The following is an 18,010-nucleotide window of genomic DNA, read 5'->3' as shown; positions in this document are numbered from 1 at the left end:
GCGCCCAGGCCCAGAGTTCAGGCCCCACCACCAGACCCCCCCAAAAAAAAAAAAGATTTACTTCAAAGAATGATCTCTAAGGACAAGCTGATAGTTACTCTTAGAAGAGACAGAAGAACTCTAGGCCTGGGTGCTATCCCTCAGCTCTTCAGCTCAAGGTGAGCACTCTACCACTTGAGTCACAGTGCTACTTCCAGTTTTCTGGTGATTTACTGGACATAAGAGTCTCATGGAGGGCTGGGAAGGTGGCTCAGTGGTAGAGCGCTTGCCTTGCATGCCTGAGGCCCTGGGTTCGATTCCTGAGCACCACATAAGCAAAAAGAAAAAAGCCGGAAGTGGCGCTGTGGTTCAAGTGGTAGAGCGCTAGCCTTGAGCTGAAGAGCTGAGGGACAGCGCCCAGGCCCAGAGTTCAGGCCCCACAACTGGACCAAAAAAAAAAAAGAAAGAGTCTCATGGACTTTCCTGCCCAGGCTGGCTTTGAACCAAGATCCTCATATCTCAGCCTCATAAAAAGCTGACCCTTTAATTTTATACTTTAATGTATTTTTAAACAGATGTAATGTTGACATAAGTATATATGTACTGGTGATATGCCTATTTTTCGAATAACAACACATCAATATCAAGGCAGAGGATTAAGAGGTAAAATCAGTTTTGGAATCCTAACTCAACAGCTCTACTCAAATCTGAGCAAAATGTAGGCTGCAGTCTAATCTGAGTCGCACAAAGTAACCAGCAGCTCCTTATCACTCTGGAGGTAAGAATCTGGACTTAAAAGGTCATTACGTCAAGTGTTTACTCATTGAAAACAACTATCCTCTGATGCATTAGTGACTACACAGAGAAGAAACTTGGTTAATGTTGAATGAAGCAAGTAGTAAAAGTAGTACTTGCCGGATCCCAATGAAGGACATGATGGATGTAATAGATAAACTGCCATTTTACTGAGCTAGACAGTAAATTTATTCCATACAAGACAGTAAGATAAATGGGTTTCTGTCCAATTTTACAGATGAAGACATTCAACTTCAGAGAAACTTGATATGGCTGACAGTTACCAGATAAATCCTAATGCAAGCAGTCCAGATAAGAAAATTATAATTGGATAAATTTGGGGTGTGGACAAGCCCTTAAATAATGTGACTCTGTTTACTTGGCTGTTCCAAATTAAGGACTCAAATATTTTAGACATTTTTGTACTTTATTACTTTCCTAGTCTGGTACTACCAAAACTGGAATCACTGATTTTAAGGATTAAATTCTTCTACTAAGTTCTATAAATTCAAGGGTTGATTGTAAGGAAAGGGACAGATTGCCAGAAAAAAAGAATATTGCCTAGCAGCACTTGAGAGGCTGAAGCAGGAGGATCATAAGTTCCAGGACAGCTAGGGTAACATAGGGAGGCCCTATTCCCTCTGTCCCATCCCCAAATAGACTAAGAGACAACTACTCAGCTACAGAAGCTATGTGACTTTATTCATCATGTAACCTCTCCACATTCCTAAAAACAGGCTATGGACTGAAACAGAGATTTCTTCACACAGGATTCATGAATAGGCTTTAAGAGCTAAGACTATCTTGAAATTGATACAAACTTTTGTGTCTCTGTATTTTTTTCTGCTGCTACAATCCTAATAGTTGAATACTGATTGAGGTTCTTCCATGAGTTTATAAAATCTGAGATGTGGAATTTAAAAACAAATATTTATTGAATTTCAAGCTCTTACAAGGCAGATAATTCATATATTCTGAAAGACACCACTTTTACTTAACTCTGTCAAAGTAACAACAAATGGGTTTCAGAATAAACCATTGAAAAATCTGAGTGTAAATGTCCTCAATTAATCCAACTATCCCATTCCATTTAGGAGGACAGTTTTTTTGGGTTTTTTTGGGGGGGTCCGGTCATGGGGCCTGAACTCTGGGCCTGGGTGCTGTCCCTCAGCTCTTCAGCTCAAGGATAGCACTCTACCACTTGAGCCACAGCGCCACTTCCGACTTTTTTCTTTTTGCTTATGTGGTGCTGAGGAATCGAACCCAGGGCCTCATGCATGTAAGGCAAGCACTCTACCACTGAGCCACCTTCCCAGCCCCAGGAGGATAGTTTTTACAGGAAGTATGAGTCTGAAGCTATGATCTCAAACAAACAGGCTGAGTTAGGTCTGGTCAGAGAAATTAAAGAATTCATAAGCTTTATCTGGAAGTCCTCATTTCTGAGACAAAAATGTTTAGGAGCTGGACAGTATCTAAAATATGAACATTGTGAGAGGGATGAGGGCTAACAAAGAGGGTGAATGAGGAAGAACATGGTCAACTGCAGTATCTTTGTATATATTAAATTAGAACAATGAAACCTATTAAAATTGTTTTAAGAAGCCAGACACTGAAGGCTTACACCTGTAATCCTAGCTACTCAAGAGGCTGAGATCTGAGGATCATGGTTCAAAGCCAGCCTAGCCTGGGCAGGAAAGTCCATGAGGCCCTTGTCTCTAATTACCCAGCAGAAAACCGGAAGTGGTGATACAGCTCAGACTGGCAGAGCACTAGCCTTGAGGAAAACAAAGTAGAGGAGTGGATCAAGTGATAAAGCATCAACTTTGAGCAAAAAATCAAAGTGAGGGCTGGGAAGGTGGCTCAGTGGTAGAGCGCTTGCCTTGCATGCCAGAGGCCCTGGGTTTGATTCCTCAGCACCACATAAGCAAAAAGAAAAAAGCCGGAAGTGGCGCTGTGGCTCAAGTGGTAGAGCGCTAGCCTTGAGCTGAAGAGCTGAGGGACAGCGCCCAGGCCCAGAGTTCAGGCCCCATGACTGGACCCAAAAAAAAAAAAAAATCAAAGTGAGACAGTGAGGCTCTGAGTTCAAACCCCAGTATTGACAAAAAAAGAAAATGAGGCAGACTGTTTGCTCAAAGATGACTAATCCATTTGCTTTAGAATTTAAGATTATACAGATTTAGCTTGCATAAGTAATTGCCACCAAAATAGATCAGACACAACAGTATCTTACATCTGTCTCTGTATTGGCTTACAGCTACAGTTTACACTTACAACAAACTCAAATTTTCATATTCAACTTTTTCATTTTTGGGATAACAAGCAAAGTAACTCACCAGGCAAGACTATGAAATTGTTTTTTTGTTTTTTGGGGTTTTTTTTGGGTCCGGTCGTGGGGCCTGAACTCTGGGCCTGGGTGCTGTCCCTCAGCTCTTCAGCTAAAGGCTAGTGCTCTACCACTGGAGCCACAGCTCCACTTCCAGTTTTCTGGTGGTTAAGAGATAAGCGTCTGATGGACTTTCGTTCCCCAGCTGGCTTTGAACTGTGATCCTCAGATCTCAGCCTCCTCAGTAGCTAGGATTACAGGAGTGAGCTACCAGCACCCAGCTTCTTCTCAAATCTTTCACCTATAAAAATTACAGCAGAGCCGGGCGCCTGTAGCTCACACCAATAATCCTAGCTACTCAGGAGGCTAAGATCTGAGGATCAGGGTTCAAAGCCAGCCTGGGCACAAAAGTCTGTGAGACTCTTATCTCCAATAAACCACTAGAAAACCATAAGTGGTGCTGTGGCTCAAGCAGTAGAGTGCTCCCCCTGAGCTAAAGAGGGCAGGGACAGAGCCCAAGCCCAGAGTTCAAGCCCCACAACCGACCAAAAAAAAAAAATTACAGCGGTATTTTTCTAAAACTCTCTGACAATACTGACAGAATAATTAGCAACTTTAAACACATATGTCAGTTAAAAAAAAAAAGTCTCAGCTGGGCACCAGTGGCACACACCTGTAATCCTAGCTACTCAAGAGGCTGAGATCTGAGGATCATGGTTCAAAGCCAGCCCAGGCAGGAAAGTCTGTGAGATTCTTATCTCCAATAAACCACTAGAAAACGGGAAGTGGCGCTGTGGATCAAGTGGTAGAGTGCTTGCCTTGAGCTGAAGAGCACAGGGACAGCGCCCAAGCCCAGAGTTCAAGCCCCACAACCAACAAAAAAAATAAAATAAAATAAAAATAAATTAAAAAAAAAGTCTCTACCTCTAAGTCCAGACTGCAAGCTCGGGCAGGCAGTGAACTAACTGGACCAGCTTGCTGTCCAGGAAGCTTGGAGGGAAAGCCTGGGACTTTCTCCTGGACAAGGACAGCCCAGGTCCTGTGGGGTGAATGGCAATGGCCGCATGATGTTGGACAACTTCCTGGGCATGTTCACAATCATGAACAAAACCACTACAGGTGACCTCATGGCCTTTAGCCTAAGCTTTCAAATTTTACTTTACCGAAGACTACACCTGTGAGTGAGATCTGGAACAGGGCAGAGGGTGGCTAGGCTGACTCGGAGGATGTGATGTGAGGCTGGTATTAGAGAAGATGCTGGATATGGTCAGCAGAAACCATAATAGGCACGACTTCTAAATCATGACCTTGAAGGCTCCTCATTTCCTCAGGTGATATTGCCTTACAAAGAAAGTTCCATACCCTGGGTGTGAACTTTTTAGTGACCCACTGTACAGTGAAGATAATTAAGAACCCAGTGGGTGCTTCCAATGGGTGTACCCAGCTATTTGCAAATACACAGCAAACACACAGCTGCACTTCAGTTCTCATTTCCTGAGCAGTTCCCGGTGACCAGACTGTACAGCTGTACTTGGTAACCTGGGGAAATCAGAGCCCTAACTGATATGAAGAGTTAAGTGAGTTAATACAGAATGGGCCAAGTATGGCCTCTGACACCTTGGGTCTGTATCTTCTTTGAGCTAATAAGACTGTTCTTTACAGTTTCAAATGGATGGGAAAAAGCAAGCTAACAGTTCACGAAAAGAAAAAAATCATTACTTCTACTACAGAAATAATTTCAATGGCCTCTAATTCCAAAAGCTACACTCTGTTATATCACACATTCATTTAACCCACTGGTGATAGCTTCAACCTGCATTTTCAGAACAGAAAAGTAATTCAGAAAGAGAAATCCAAAGTTTTAAAGTCACCATTCATTATCTGTTTCTGAATGCAAACCTGCCAAGTCTTTTAGCTGTTTCACTTCTAAAAACATGTGCCACTTACACCATAACACAACAGTAAGAAAGAGATTGTCGCCATGTTTTTCTGACAACTGCACAAACAAATTTGCTGGAATAAACTTGGTTCTAAACTGTACTCATCTTGAAATTCTTCCTGAAACTATCAAAACCCTAAAAAAATAAGCAAACTAAATCACAATTTACACCAATATCCAGGATTCATGTTTTGCAATCTCTTTTCCTTCTAGATATTTGGCTAAGTTTGAAAGGCATGTGTAAGTGGAAGAAATTATCACGAAAGTGCATAGTAGTAGGAAGAGTGCTAGTAGCACTTACAGGGTACCATAATGCCTACTGACATACTCTCCCTTATAGTAGTCCTTCAAAAGCTTCTTTCTGCAGTTGAGTAAGAGATTTCATGAAATTTAAGTAAGGTTTCATAATGTAGCCAAATGAAGCTGGTAGGAGAAAACTGAAGTACTCAATTGATAGGATGCTGTGATGTAATGCAACCCGGTCAATATGTCAGCTTTAGCAAGATAAGCATATGGGTGGGACCAGCAACTCTGCTTCGTGCCAGGCATTGTCTCCACACTGTGTAGGTTTCCTAGTACAGCAGCAGTCCTACCATATGGTGAGGTTTCTGTTGGCATAGACAGTTGATAGAAAATGCCAAAAACTCAATGTGTTATTCTGGCTCATGAAATGTAATAAAATTCCAAATTTAAAACATGATTTAAAATAACTTAAGAACCTCTTTAGTCTTTTTTTTTTTTTTTTTTTTGCCAGTCCTGGGGCTTGAACTCAGGGCCTGGGTGCTGTTCCTGAGCTCTTTTGCTCAAGACTAGAACTTTACAATTGAGCCACAGCACCATTTCCTGCTTTTTATGTTTACATTGTACTGAGGAATCGAACCCAGAGCTTCATGCATGCTAGGCCAGCACTGTACCACTAAGCCCTTCTTTTTAATATTAAGATCTAAAATAATTAGACTTTTGTCATTTAAGGCTCAATTAAGTGACAGCTCTCAGTCTTTGACATAAGACAAAGATTTAAACAAAAGTCAAGAGACAGGAAATAAGCATGACAACAATTTCTGAAGAAAAACATGGAAGAATTAAAACGAAGCCATTATTTATCTGTAAAGTTAAAATGTATAAAAGTTTTTGGAACACTATGGTTTAATAATACCGAAGACAGTAGATGTGTCAGGCACCAGTGGCTCAACACTTGTAATCCTACCTAATCAGGAGGCTATGATTTGAGAAGCATGGTAAACCTGAGTTTTTAGACTCCAGATTCAAAGTCCAGGAGTTCTAAGTTAGGTCTAGCCACTTGCCCCCAAATGCCAAATAAAGAGACATGCTTAAGGGCAAAACAATTAGATTTATTTATTACAAGGCAGCCCTGGGAAGATAGCATTTCAGTACATCTTCAGCTGCCTTCAAAGGTATAGACATTGGCTTCAGGTTAAACAGGAGAAGGAAGGTAGAGTGGGATGAGAAAGGTAAGCAGATTTAAGTCACAGGTGTGGCCTCGATGATCAGTAGCTCAGATATTTTCCCTAGCGGAATTGACCCAGGGGGTTGTTATCACTGTTGCTGGACCCAACAGGAACAAGCTCTGACTTTTGGGCTTTCTTTACAAGATAAGAAGGCGTAGCTTGTTAGAGGAGTAGTTGGCCTTCCACTCAGGATGCTTATCTGTGAATGTGGTCTTTCTTGGTGATTTCAAAGTTGACTTCAGCAGAGAATAGCTCAGTTGAAAGGGCACAGATACAAAAACGAAGGACTTTTTGTTAATTCACAGGGTACAGTGAAAACATCTTAAATTGCCTCTGTAAGGTCCGCCCCTGGATGGCAAGCAGACTCCACCCTCCTCGCAGCAAAGTCTCCACCCAGTACCTGCGTTACCTAGGCAACTGAGACACCTGGAAGAGGTCACATCTGCATCTGCTGAGGTCACATCTGAATTTGATGTGGTCACACCTTTCCCCGCCCATACCCTACATAAGGCCTAGCCCAGGCCCAGACTCTCTCTCTTTCTCTCTCTGTTCGTTTCTAGCTCTTGCTCTTGCTCTTCTTTTCTAGCTCTTGCTCTTCTTTTCTAGCTCTCTCTGCTCTGTCTGCTCTAGCTCTTTCCTCTCTCTTTCCCAGCCACGTGGAGTGCCAACCTTGCCTGGTCCCAGCAGGTCTACTGAATAAACCTACCCCTTACCTGAATACCACGTGAGTGCTACTGTTCTTACCCCTCTCTCTGCTCTTTTCTAGCTCTTTCCTCTCTTTCCCAGCTCTCTCTCATTCCCTGGCCTTTCCCAGCCACGTGGAGTGTCAACCTTGCCTGGTCCCAGCAGGTCTACTGAATAAACCTACCCCTTACCTGAATACCACGTGCGTGCTGGTGCTGTTCTTACTCGGTTACCTCTTTTTAAAAACCTAACAGCCTCTTCTGTGGTTCAAAACCAACACAGGTAGACAAATCCAACATTCTTATCTCCAATTAAGCAGCAAAAACATCAAGGTGAAGATGTGGTACAAATAGTAGAGTATTAGCTTTGATCAAAAAAGCTAAACAAAGCCAGGTACCAGTGGCTCATGCCTGTAATTCTAGCTGCTTAGGAGGCTAAGAATCTAAGGATCAAAGTTTGAAGCCAGCCTGGGCAAAAAAGTCCATGGACTCTTATCTCCAATAAATTACTCAGAAAAATCCAGAAGTAGAGTTTATGGCTCAAGTGGTAGAGCACTAGACTTGACTTGAACAAAAGAAGCTCAGGGACAATGTCCAGGCCCAGAGTTCAAGCCCCAGGACCAGCTAAAAGAAAAAAGAAAAAGAAAAAAGAGGGGCTGGGAAGGTGGCTCAGTGGTAGAGCGCTTGCCTTGCATGCATGAGGCCCTGGGTTCGATTCCTCAGCACCACATAAGCAAAAAGAAAAAAGCCGGAAGTGGTGCTGTGGCTCAAGTGGTAGAGCGCTAGCCTTGAGCTGAAGAGCTGAGGGTCAGCGCCCAGGCCCAGAGTTCAGGCCTGGACCCAAAAAAAAAGAAAAAAAGAAAAAAGAAAAAAGGTATACAAGGGTGAAAGATCTTGAGTTCAAACCCTACTGCCAGCATATGTGGGCATGCGCACACACAGAGGCAGCCACTTCTCCAGTTTTGCTCAATCATATCTACCAGTCACTCAAATAAACCAGTCCTGAATACAGCAGGCATATTATTTAATCCCTACAAACTCAGCCTAGATTTGAGCAGCCAGGTTTGTAATTCTAAAAACAGCTTTAAGTTGGGGCTGGTAATACTGAAGTAGACAAAGTTACCCCTTCCTGGTGAGGGGACCTTCCAACATCCAGTTGCTAGAATGTGGCACCAACTCAGTTGTGGAAAGTTGCACAATGGGGCAGTTGCTAGAATGTAGGGTGGGGGCAGACTAGATGAGACTATCTGAATCGATATAGAGAAGCCCACAGGCCATTTCTGAAATACAGAAGGGGTAGTATCAGGATGCCATGAATTCTGCACAACTAGAAAGGAATTGCCCTCCTGGTCAAAAGTTGATGTAAGCCCACCTGACCTTTTGTATGTCTGATTCATGCCTATTTTGTGTATAACCAGCTTGTATAAAACCCAGGGTTTCACCAGGTGCTGGTGGCTCATGCCTGTAATCCTAGCTACTCAGGAGGCTGAGATCTAAGGATCACGGTTCAAAGCTAGCTTGGGCAGGAAAGTCCATGAGACTCTTATCTCCAAGTAACCACCAGAAAACGGGAAGTGGTGCTGTGGCTCAAGTGGTAGAGTGCTTGCATTGAGCTAAAGAGCTCAAGGACAGGGGCTGGGAAGGTGGCTCAGTGGTAGAGCACTTGCCTTGCATGCATGAGGCCCTGGGTTCAATTCCTCACCACCACATAAGCAAAAAGAAAAAAGCCAGAAGTGGCACTGTGGCTCCAGTGGTAGAGCACTAGCCTTGAGCTGAAGAGCTGAGGGACAGCGCCCATGCCCAGAGTTCAGACCCCACAACTGGACCCAATAAATAAATTAATTAATTAATTTTAAAAAAAAAAGAGCTCAAGGACAGGGCCCAGGCCCCAGAATTCAAGCCCCACAACCAACAACAAAACAAACAAACAAAAAATCCAGGGTTTCCCCTCTCTCAGGATCCGAACTTTTTTTTGGCACTAGCCTGGTTCGGGTCACTGGCAATAAACGCCTATTTATCCTCTCTAAAAAGCAGTCTTGATTGCTCCTGGTCTGCACTGTCCTAACAATATTAATTTAAGAAAGCAGTTTTTTTAACTTTCTCACTTGCTTCAACACTATCTTTCCTTGATCCTTCCTCCTGAATTAGCTTATAAGAAATTAAAACATGGGGCTGGGAAGGTGGCTCAGTGGTAGAGCGTTTGCCTTGCATGCCTGAGGCCCTGGGTTTGATTCCTCAGCACCACATAAGCAAAAAGAAAAAAGCCGAAAGTGGTGCTGTGGCTCAAGTGGTAGAGCGCTAGCCTTGAGCTGAAGAGCCCATGACCAGACCCCCCCCCCCCAAAAAAAAAAAAGAAATTAAAACAGCTTTTCATTCTCCCTGGGCTAGCAAAATGGGTTTTATATAAAGCATGACATTTTTAAGACAAGACCAGTTTGAACCTAAAATTCCAAGTGAAAATTCCTGTTTTCCTTCTCTCCAATACCCCACAAGACTATAAACACCGATTACTGTGAACTGTAAAAATATTTAACATTCATCTAAAGAAACTTTTGGTCTGGTCAAATCAAGTATGTAAAGTATCTACACAAGCTGCAGTGATTCTCAGAATATATCAATCACAGCATCACTTATCAGAAATAAAAATTCTTGGCCCCCTACCTCAACCACTGACCTACTGAATAAAATCTGGAGGTGAGGCCCAGCAATAAGTGTTTCAAGGTGAATGGGTGCATATTCAGGTTTAAGAATGAGGAAGTAGCCAGGTGCCGGTGGCTCACGCCTATAATCCTAGCTACTCAGGAGGCTGAGATCTGAAGATGGTGGTTCAAAGCCAGCCCGGGCAGGAAAGTCCGTGAAACTCTTATCTTCAATAAACCACCATAAAACCAGAAGCGGCGCTGTAGCTCCAAGTGGTAGAGCACTAGCCTTGAGCTGAAGAGCTGAGGGACAGCGCTTAGGCCCAGAGTTCAAGGCCCACGACTGACCAAAAAAAAAAAAAAAAGAATGAGGAAGAGCTCAGAGACAGTGCCCAGGACCAGAGTTCGTCCCACAACAGACAAAACAAACAAACAAACAACAACAAAAAAAAACTACCGAGGTATGAGTACTTAAGGTTTCTGATGGAAGGAAGTATGTATGTTGGGGTGGGAGATTATTGCAGAAAAGCATTCACCAACTTTTTCTGTCATACATTCTGTTGCCATTTCCTGATATACTAATATATAGCAGTTATAAATTAAACAGGCCATGACAGGAGGAACTGAGAAATGCTTTTGGTTTTACAGAAATGAATCATGCAATCCTTTTCTGCTCTATTTTTGGGTTTTGTTAGGTTTTTGGTTGTTTTTTTTTTTTTAATTCTGGTTCTAGGGCTTGAACTAAGGGCCTGGGTGCTGTCACTGAGTTTTTGTTCTCATGACTACTGCTCTACCACTTGAGTCACAGATAAACTTTTGGCTTTCTGGTGTTTAACTGGAGAGAAGAGTCTCATGAACTTTCCAATCTGGGCTGGCTGTGAACTGTGATTCCCAGATCTCAGCCTCCTTAGTAACTAGGATTACAGACATGAGCCATCAGTGCCTGGCTTCTATTTTTGTTTTAAATAAAAGAAATTATAGCTTTAAAGTGCCAGTTGGGGAAAGGGATGTAGCTTACTGATTGGTGCTTTGTCTAGTATGCATAAAGCTCTGGGCTCTTTCCTCAATACCACACATACAGAAAGGTGGGTGAGGGCACCAAATGGTTGACTTGTGTACAGGTGTGGCTATGTGTAGGGAGCCTTAAGGTGTCATTACCAAAGGCTGTAAATGATGTTGTGCAGCCCATCTCAATGTACCAGGAAAATTATTGGGGGGAGGGGGGAGGGAGAAAAGTAAGGATGGTATTGTTTTTTTAAATACTTTAAAAACAAAAACAAGACTTTTCTAAGCGTCTCACCAGTTAAACCAAATACAGCTGGGCACCGGTGGCTCATGCCTGTAATCTTAGCTACTAAGGAAGCTGAGATCTGAGAATCTAGGTTCAAAGCCAGCCTGGGCAGGAAAGTCCATGAGACTCTTCAAGTAACCACCAGAAAACCAGAAGTGAGGCTGGGCTCAAGTGGTAGAGGGCTCACCCTAAGCAGAAGAGCTCAGGGACAGCACCCAGGCCCTGAGTTAAAACCACACGACTGACAAAAAAAGGAAAAAAAAAAAAAAAAAAAAACCAAGTATATACAACAAAAAGTAGTCAAGAACAGGAAGTGAATTATAACTAGAAGAAACTGGCAAACACCTTTTAGGTGTTGTGTTTTTTTTTTTTTTTCTTCTACCAGTCCACCTTTCCTTCTGAAAAGTTAAATTTTATCCAAAGAAGTTAAAAGTTTATATAGTTTAAGCTACTGCTATGACCTAAATTGAGGAATACGAAAACAGGTTACTTAAATATCTTTCTTGAAGCCAGGCACCAGTGGCTGAGATCTGAGGATATAGGTTTAGAGACTCTTATCTCCAATTAACCATCAGAAAACAGGAAGTGGTAATGTGGCTCAAAGAAGTATTGTCATAGCCTTACTGAAAAAGCTCAAGGACAATACTCAGGCCCTAAGTTCAAGTCCCATTTCAGACCCCCCCTCCCAAGACCCCCCCTCCCCCAAAAAATTCCTGAGCAATCAAAAGCATATCTTTTGAGATACAACATTTATTTTATGGAATGGATTGTCACCTTTTCCTTCAAGTGTCAGACTAAGGAAATAAGAACTTTGGTAAGTTACATATAGGTTTTTGTTTGTTTGTTTTTTACTTAAGTCAGTGTTTAGCCTGTGCTTTCACTCAGATATCCTCCAGCAGTTTTGGAAAGATTTTAACTAGAAATATTTAAGTCCAGGCTGGAAATGTGGTTTAGTGGTAGAGTGCTTATCTAGCATGCATGAAGCCCTGGGTTCAATAACTCAGTACCACATAAAAAAAAAAAAAGCCACAGTGGCTCAAGTGGTAGAGTGCTAGCCCTGAGGAAAAAAGAAGCTCAGGGACAGTGCCCAGGCCCTGAGTTCAAGTCCCAGGACTGGCAAAAAATAAAAAAAAAAAAAATTAAGTCCATGCCAGACGATAATGGCTCACACCTGTAATCCTAGCTACTAAGGAGGCTGAGATCTAAGAATCATGGTTCAAAGCCAGCCCCGCATGAACATCCATCCATGAGACTCTTACTTCCAATTAACCACCTGAAGTGGCACTGTGGCTCAAATGGTAGAGCCCCTTAACTGAAGAGCTCAGGGACAGCACCCAGGCTCAGAGTTCAGCCTCATGACCAACCAAAAAAAAAAAAGGAAGGAAGAAGGAAGGAAGGAAGGACAGAGAAAGAGAAATATTTAAGTCCACAAGTGACTCATGGAATCCTGCTTGCCTTCAAACAGGGTGCTGGTGGCTCATACCTGTACTCCTAACTACTCAGTAGGCTGAGATCTGAGGATCACATTTTGAAGCCAGGCTGGGCAATAAAGTCCGTGAGTCATTTTTTTTTTTTGGTCATGGGGCCTGAACTCTGGGCCTGGGCACTGTCCCTCAGCTCTTCAACTCATGGCTAGCGCTCTGCCATTTGAGCCACAGCGCCACTTCTGGCTTTTTCTGCTTATGTGGTGCTGAGGAATTGAACCCCCAGGACCTCATGCATGCAGGGCAAGCACTCTATCACTGAGCCACCTTCCCAGCCCCTGAGATTCTTATCTCCAATTAACTCCCAGAAAACGGGAAGTGGAGCCTTGGTTCCAAGTGGTAGAGTACTAGCCTTGAGCAAAAAAGAGCTCAGGGACATTGCTGGGCCAAGAGTCCAAGCCTATGAGTGAGAGGGGAAAAAAGACAAAAAGACAAAAGACAAAAAACATAATGGGGATCTGAACACAGGACCTCACAATTTATAGGGAGGTGCCATGACTGCACTCTTGGAATTCTTTTTTTTTTTTTTAACTTTGTACCCATCCTGGGGCTTGAAGTAAGGGCCTAGGTGCTGTCTGTGAGCTTTTTTGCTCAAGTGCTCTACCTTTTTTTTTTTTTTTTTTGGTCCATCATGGGGCTTGAACCCAGGCCTGGGCGCTGTCTCTGAGCTCTTCAGCTCAAGGCTAGCACTCTACCACTTGAGCCACAGCGCCACTTCTGGTTTTCTGGTGGTTAATTGGAGGTAAGAGTCTCATGGACTTTCCTGCCCAGGCTGGCTTTGAACCATGATCCTCAGATCTTAGCCTCTAACTTAGTAGCTAGGATTACAGGCATGAGCCACCAGCGCCTGGCTGTGCTCTACCATTTTGAGCCACAACTATACTTCTGGCTTTTTTGGTAGTTAATTGGTGTTAATAAGAGTCTTCTGGGCTTTCCTGCTTGGGCTGAGTTGGAACCACAATCCTCATATCTCAGCTTCCTGAGTAACTAGGATTACTGGTGAGAACCACCAGTTGAGTTTCCTGTTTATCCAACCAAATTCCACAACTTAGCAAAATAGCTCTTCTGGAGCTCTTTATAATCACCTGATAATAGTGAGAATCTCATATATATGAGACAATTTATCAATCTAGATTACAATGTACCAAAATGGTATGTGACAGAATTTCCTTAATAAAGTAGGTGAGGAGCTAAGGGTATGGCTCAGACAGTAGAACACCTGACTAGCAATCACAAGACTGCAAGAGTTCTAACACTAGTACTGCCAACAAAGCACAGAAAAAAGAAAAGAAGGAAAGGAAAGGAAATACATAAATAAATGAGGTAGCTTTCTTACACTTTTCTGAAAACATTTGTTTAAAATGAGTTGGTCATTTAAACTCAGCAGATGGGAGAGATTTCATTAAATCATGAAAAAGAACAGTCAGGAAAAGACAATTTTATGGACAGGAACTTTGGTGAAATACATGAATAAAATTACTTTCTGATGGATGTATCTTATTAATATTCAATTCCTCCACTTTCAAAGTCAATGGGCATCATTGTTTGTCACTTTCACTAGCTCTTTGTCTAGCAATAGAAATGACAGATGCCTAATAAAGATGAGATGTTAATATAAAAGATGCAGTTTTCTTCTGTTTATAGGACTCCATGCTGAAACGTTTTTTTAAAAAGTCATAATTACTCTTGGAATTTTTTTTTTCCCTTCGGTCGTGGGGCTTGAACTCTGGGGTCTGGGCACTGTCCCCAAGCTCTTCCGCTCAAGGCAAAAGCTCTACCACTTGAGCCACTTCTGGTTTTCTGGTTGTTAATTGGAGATAAGAGTCTCATGGATTGCCTGGGCTGGCTCTGAGCCATGATCCTCAGATCTCAGCCTGCAGAGTAGCTAGGATTACAAGCGTGAGCCACTGGAGCCAGGCACTTCAGCTTTTTTGCTTAAGGATAGCGCTCTGTCACTTTGAGGCACCCCTCCACCTCCACTTCTAGTTTTTAGGTGGTAAATTAGAAATTAAGAGTCTCAGCCTTTCCTGCCCAAGCTGGATTTGAACTGTAAGCCTTAGATTACACCATATCCAGTTTCATATTGTGTTTGTCTAGAGGCTCTAACAAATAGGGAAAACTTTTCATTTTTTTTAAATAGGGAAATTTTTCATAGTGAAAGGACCACTACACAAAACAATTTAAAACAACTTTCCCTTGAATCATCAACTCCATCAGCAACACATTTAAAATATAATTTCATGCTACAAGAAAACCTTTTGAACTAGGCTTGGTGGCACAGCCTGTAATCCCCAAACTCAGGATGAGGATCATGAGTTCCAGTCTCACAAACTGAGCTATCCTTATTTATGCTAACTAAGGAACTTGGTTTGGAATATAAACTCATGTTTATATTTTGCTTTACAATATCATATGGTTTTATTTAGCAAAATATTAGCATTCTTTGAGCTAATTACTAAAATTATTATTAAAATATACTTATTCCTGAGTAAGGCTGGGTAGTGGATGACATATAACAAGCACTAAGAAACTGGTCAAAAAACAAAACAAAAAAAACCCACTGACTCCTTACTTGTCATTCTAGCTATTCAGAAGGCGAAGATCAGGAGGATCACAGTTTAGGCCACACTGAGCAAAGAAGTTAGTGAGACTTTATCTCAACCAAAAAAGTAAAATAGCTGGGCCCGGTGGTTCACACCTGTTGTACCAGCTACAAGGGGAAGCACAAAGAGAGAGATTGTAGTCCAGGTTTGCCCTGACATAAATTATTATCTTAAAAATAACCAACACAAATAAGCTGGGCACCAGTGGCTCACACCTGTAATCCTAGCATGCGCGCGCGCGCACACACACACACACACACACACACACACATATACACACAAAGGACTGGCAAAGTGAGCAAACTGTGATGTCACAGGTGGAATAAAGACAATCCTAATAAACATTCTCCATGTAAGTCTCCCCACATACAGAAGACTTTCAATAAAACAAATTCCAGGGCCGGGGGTATGATTCATTGGTACAGTATTTGACTGGCATTTGTGAAGCCTTAGGGATCAATTTCCAGCAAAGGAAAAAAAAGTATTCTAATAAATGTAAGTAGATGAGATGCAAGAAGACACAGGAGTAATAAATATAAGAAGAAGAAGAAGAAGGCTGGGAATGTGGCTCAGTGGTAGAGTGCTTGCATGAGGCCTGGGTTCCATTCCCCAGCACCACATAAATAGAAAAAGCCGGAAGTGGCTCTGTGGATCAAGTGGTAGAGTGCTAGCCTTGAGCTGAAGAGCTGAGGGACAGCGCCCAGGCCTGGAGTTCAAGCCCCAAACTGGCAATAAATAAATAAAGAAAGAAGAAGAAGAAGAAGAAGAGTAAAGGAAACTGAAGGGGTGGGTAGAGGAAGGCTGAATGAGAATGTTAAAAGAGGTGACACTGATCAAGACATATTGTATTGCCAGGCACTGGTGGCTCACGCCTGTAATCCTAGCTACTCAGGAGGCTGAGATCTGAGGATCTCAGTTCAAAGCCAGCCCGGGCAGGAAAGTTCGTAACTCTTATCTCCAATAAAAACCCGCTAGAAAACCGGAAGTGGTGCTGTGGCTCAAGCGGTAGAGCGCTCACCTTGAGCTGAAGAGCACAAGGACAGCACCCAAACCCAGAGTTCAAGCCCCATGACCAACAAAAAAAGAAAAAAAGAGTCTCACCAAGTTTCCTGCCTGGGCTGGCTTCAAACTGAGATCCTCAGATCTCAGCCTCCTGAGTAGCTAGGATTACAGGCATAAGCCATCAATGCTCTACTTGGTACTAGGCTTTGAATTTAAGGATTCACACTGGGAAGGCATTTTACCTCTAAACCACTCCTGCAGCCCTCTTTTGCAATGACCATTTTCGAGATAGGCTCTTGCTCTCAATCTGCTGTAGCTGTGATGACAGGCTCAAGCCAGCATGCCCATATTCTTTTGGTGGGATGAAGTCTCACAGACTTTCTGCCTGGACAGGCCTGGAATGTGATCAACCCAATCTTAGCTTCTGACATAAATAGGATGATGGTCATATGCCACCACACACAGCTACTGATTAGGAAAGGATTTTGTGAACTTTTTTCTAGCCAGGCTGGCCTCAGCCTTCCAAGTAGTACCAGGCCTCTTTTTAAGTTACCAACTCATGATTCTCCACTGAAGTAAAACTTAAAATAAAGGCTTACTTTACTGTCTGTAACACTAAGTGCTTCAGTGCAGATATGAAAAGTCTGAGAAACAACTACTATGTAGTTTCTAATTATTTATCAACTAGCTATTTCTATTTAAATTCACAGGGTATTCTCAGTTGTAGACATCCAGGAAAATCTTAGCTGTGATGAAAATGAATCAGATTTTCTGGTTTAATGTTCTTCTACATTATATTCACCAAAATAGTAACTAACTTTAAAAACCAGGCTGTGAACCATCTGTTAACTAATAGTGACATCAAGGTTCTGTGCTAAACAGAATACTCTATGTTAACTGTTCATTTTCCTAAAATGCTCTGCTGGCTAGATATGGAGAACAGTTCTTAAAATTAAACTCAAAATACAAATCTCAAACTAAAATAATCCCACAAGTACCTTTAAATGGTTAAAGATTTTCAAAGTAATGTTTAGGTCACAAAAATAAAAATAAAAGCCCCCATCAGTAGCTACTTGGGAGGCAGATTATTAGGAGGACTATAAGTTGAAGCCATTCTGGACAAAAAGCAAGAAATCTCATCTCAACCAAGCTGGACATGATGGTATACATCCGTCATCTGGTCTATGGCAGGAAGTATAAACAGAAGGATTGAGGTCCAGGGCAGTCTAGGCAAAAATTGAGACCCTATCTCAAAACAAACAAGAAAAAAAAAAAAAAAGAACAAAACTAAAAAGGCTGGAGGTGTGGCTCAAGTGATAAAGCACCTGCCTAGCAAGAAAGAACACCTGACTTCAAACCCAAGTACCACCAATTAATATTAACAATAATCATCATCAAGATAAGAGATAGGGGCTAGGAATGTGGCTTAGTGGTACAGTGTTTGCCTAGCATGTATGAAGCCCTGGGTTCGATTCTTCAGTACCACATAAGCAGAAAAAGCCAGAAGTGATGCTGTGGCTCTCAAGTGATAAGAGTATTAACCATGAGCAAAAGAAGCTCAGGGATAGTGCCCAGATCCTGAATTCAAGCCTCAGGACTGGTTAAAAAAAAAGAAAAAGAAAAAGATAAGAGATAGAATCAATTTGACTGGGCTGGGAAGGTGGCTCAGTGGCAGAGTGTTTGCCTTGCATGCATGAGGCCCTGGGTTCAATTCCTCAGCACCACATAAGCAGAAAAAGACAGACATGGCACTGTGGCTCAAGTGGGAGAGCACTAGCCTTGAGCTGAAGAGCTAAGGGACAG

At 42.4% G+C, this 18,010-nt stretch overlaps 1 protein-coding gene across 1 annotated transcript in view; it reads right to left on the bottom strand.

Annotated features, from left to right (window-relative positions):
* Glg1 (golgi glycoprotein 1) overlaps positions 1-18,010 on the bottom strand; it is an 86,675-nt gene that overhangs the window by 47,860 nt on the left and 20,805 nt on the right. The gene's annotated exons all lie outside the window — the stretch shown is intronic.

Source organism: Dipodomys spectabilis, unplaced genomic scaffold (genome assembly GCF_019054845.1).
Source record: "Dipodomys spectabilis isolate Male_0828 unplaced genomic scaffold, ASM1905484v1 ptg000273l, whole genome shotgun sequence".
Taxonomy (NCBI): domain Eukaryota; kingdom Metazoa; phylum Chordata; class Mammalia; order Rodentia; family Heteromyidae; genus Dipodomys; species Dipodomys spectabilis.
Note: the sequence above shows the minus strand (reverse complement) of the source record. Positions and strands in the feature narration are given on the sequence as shown.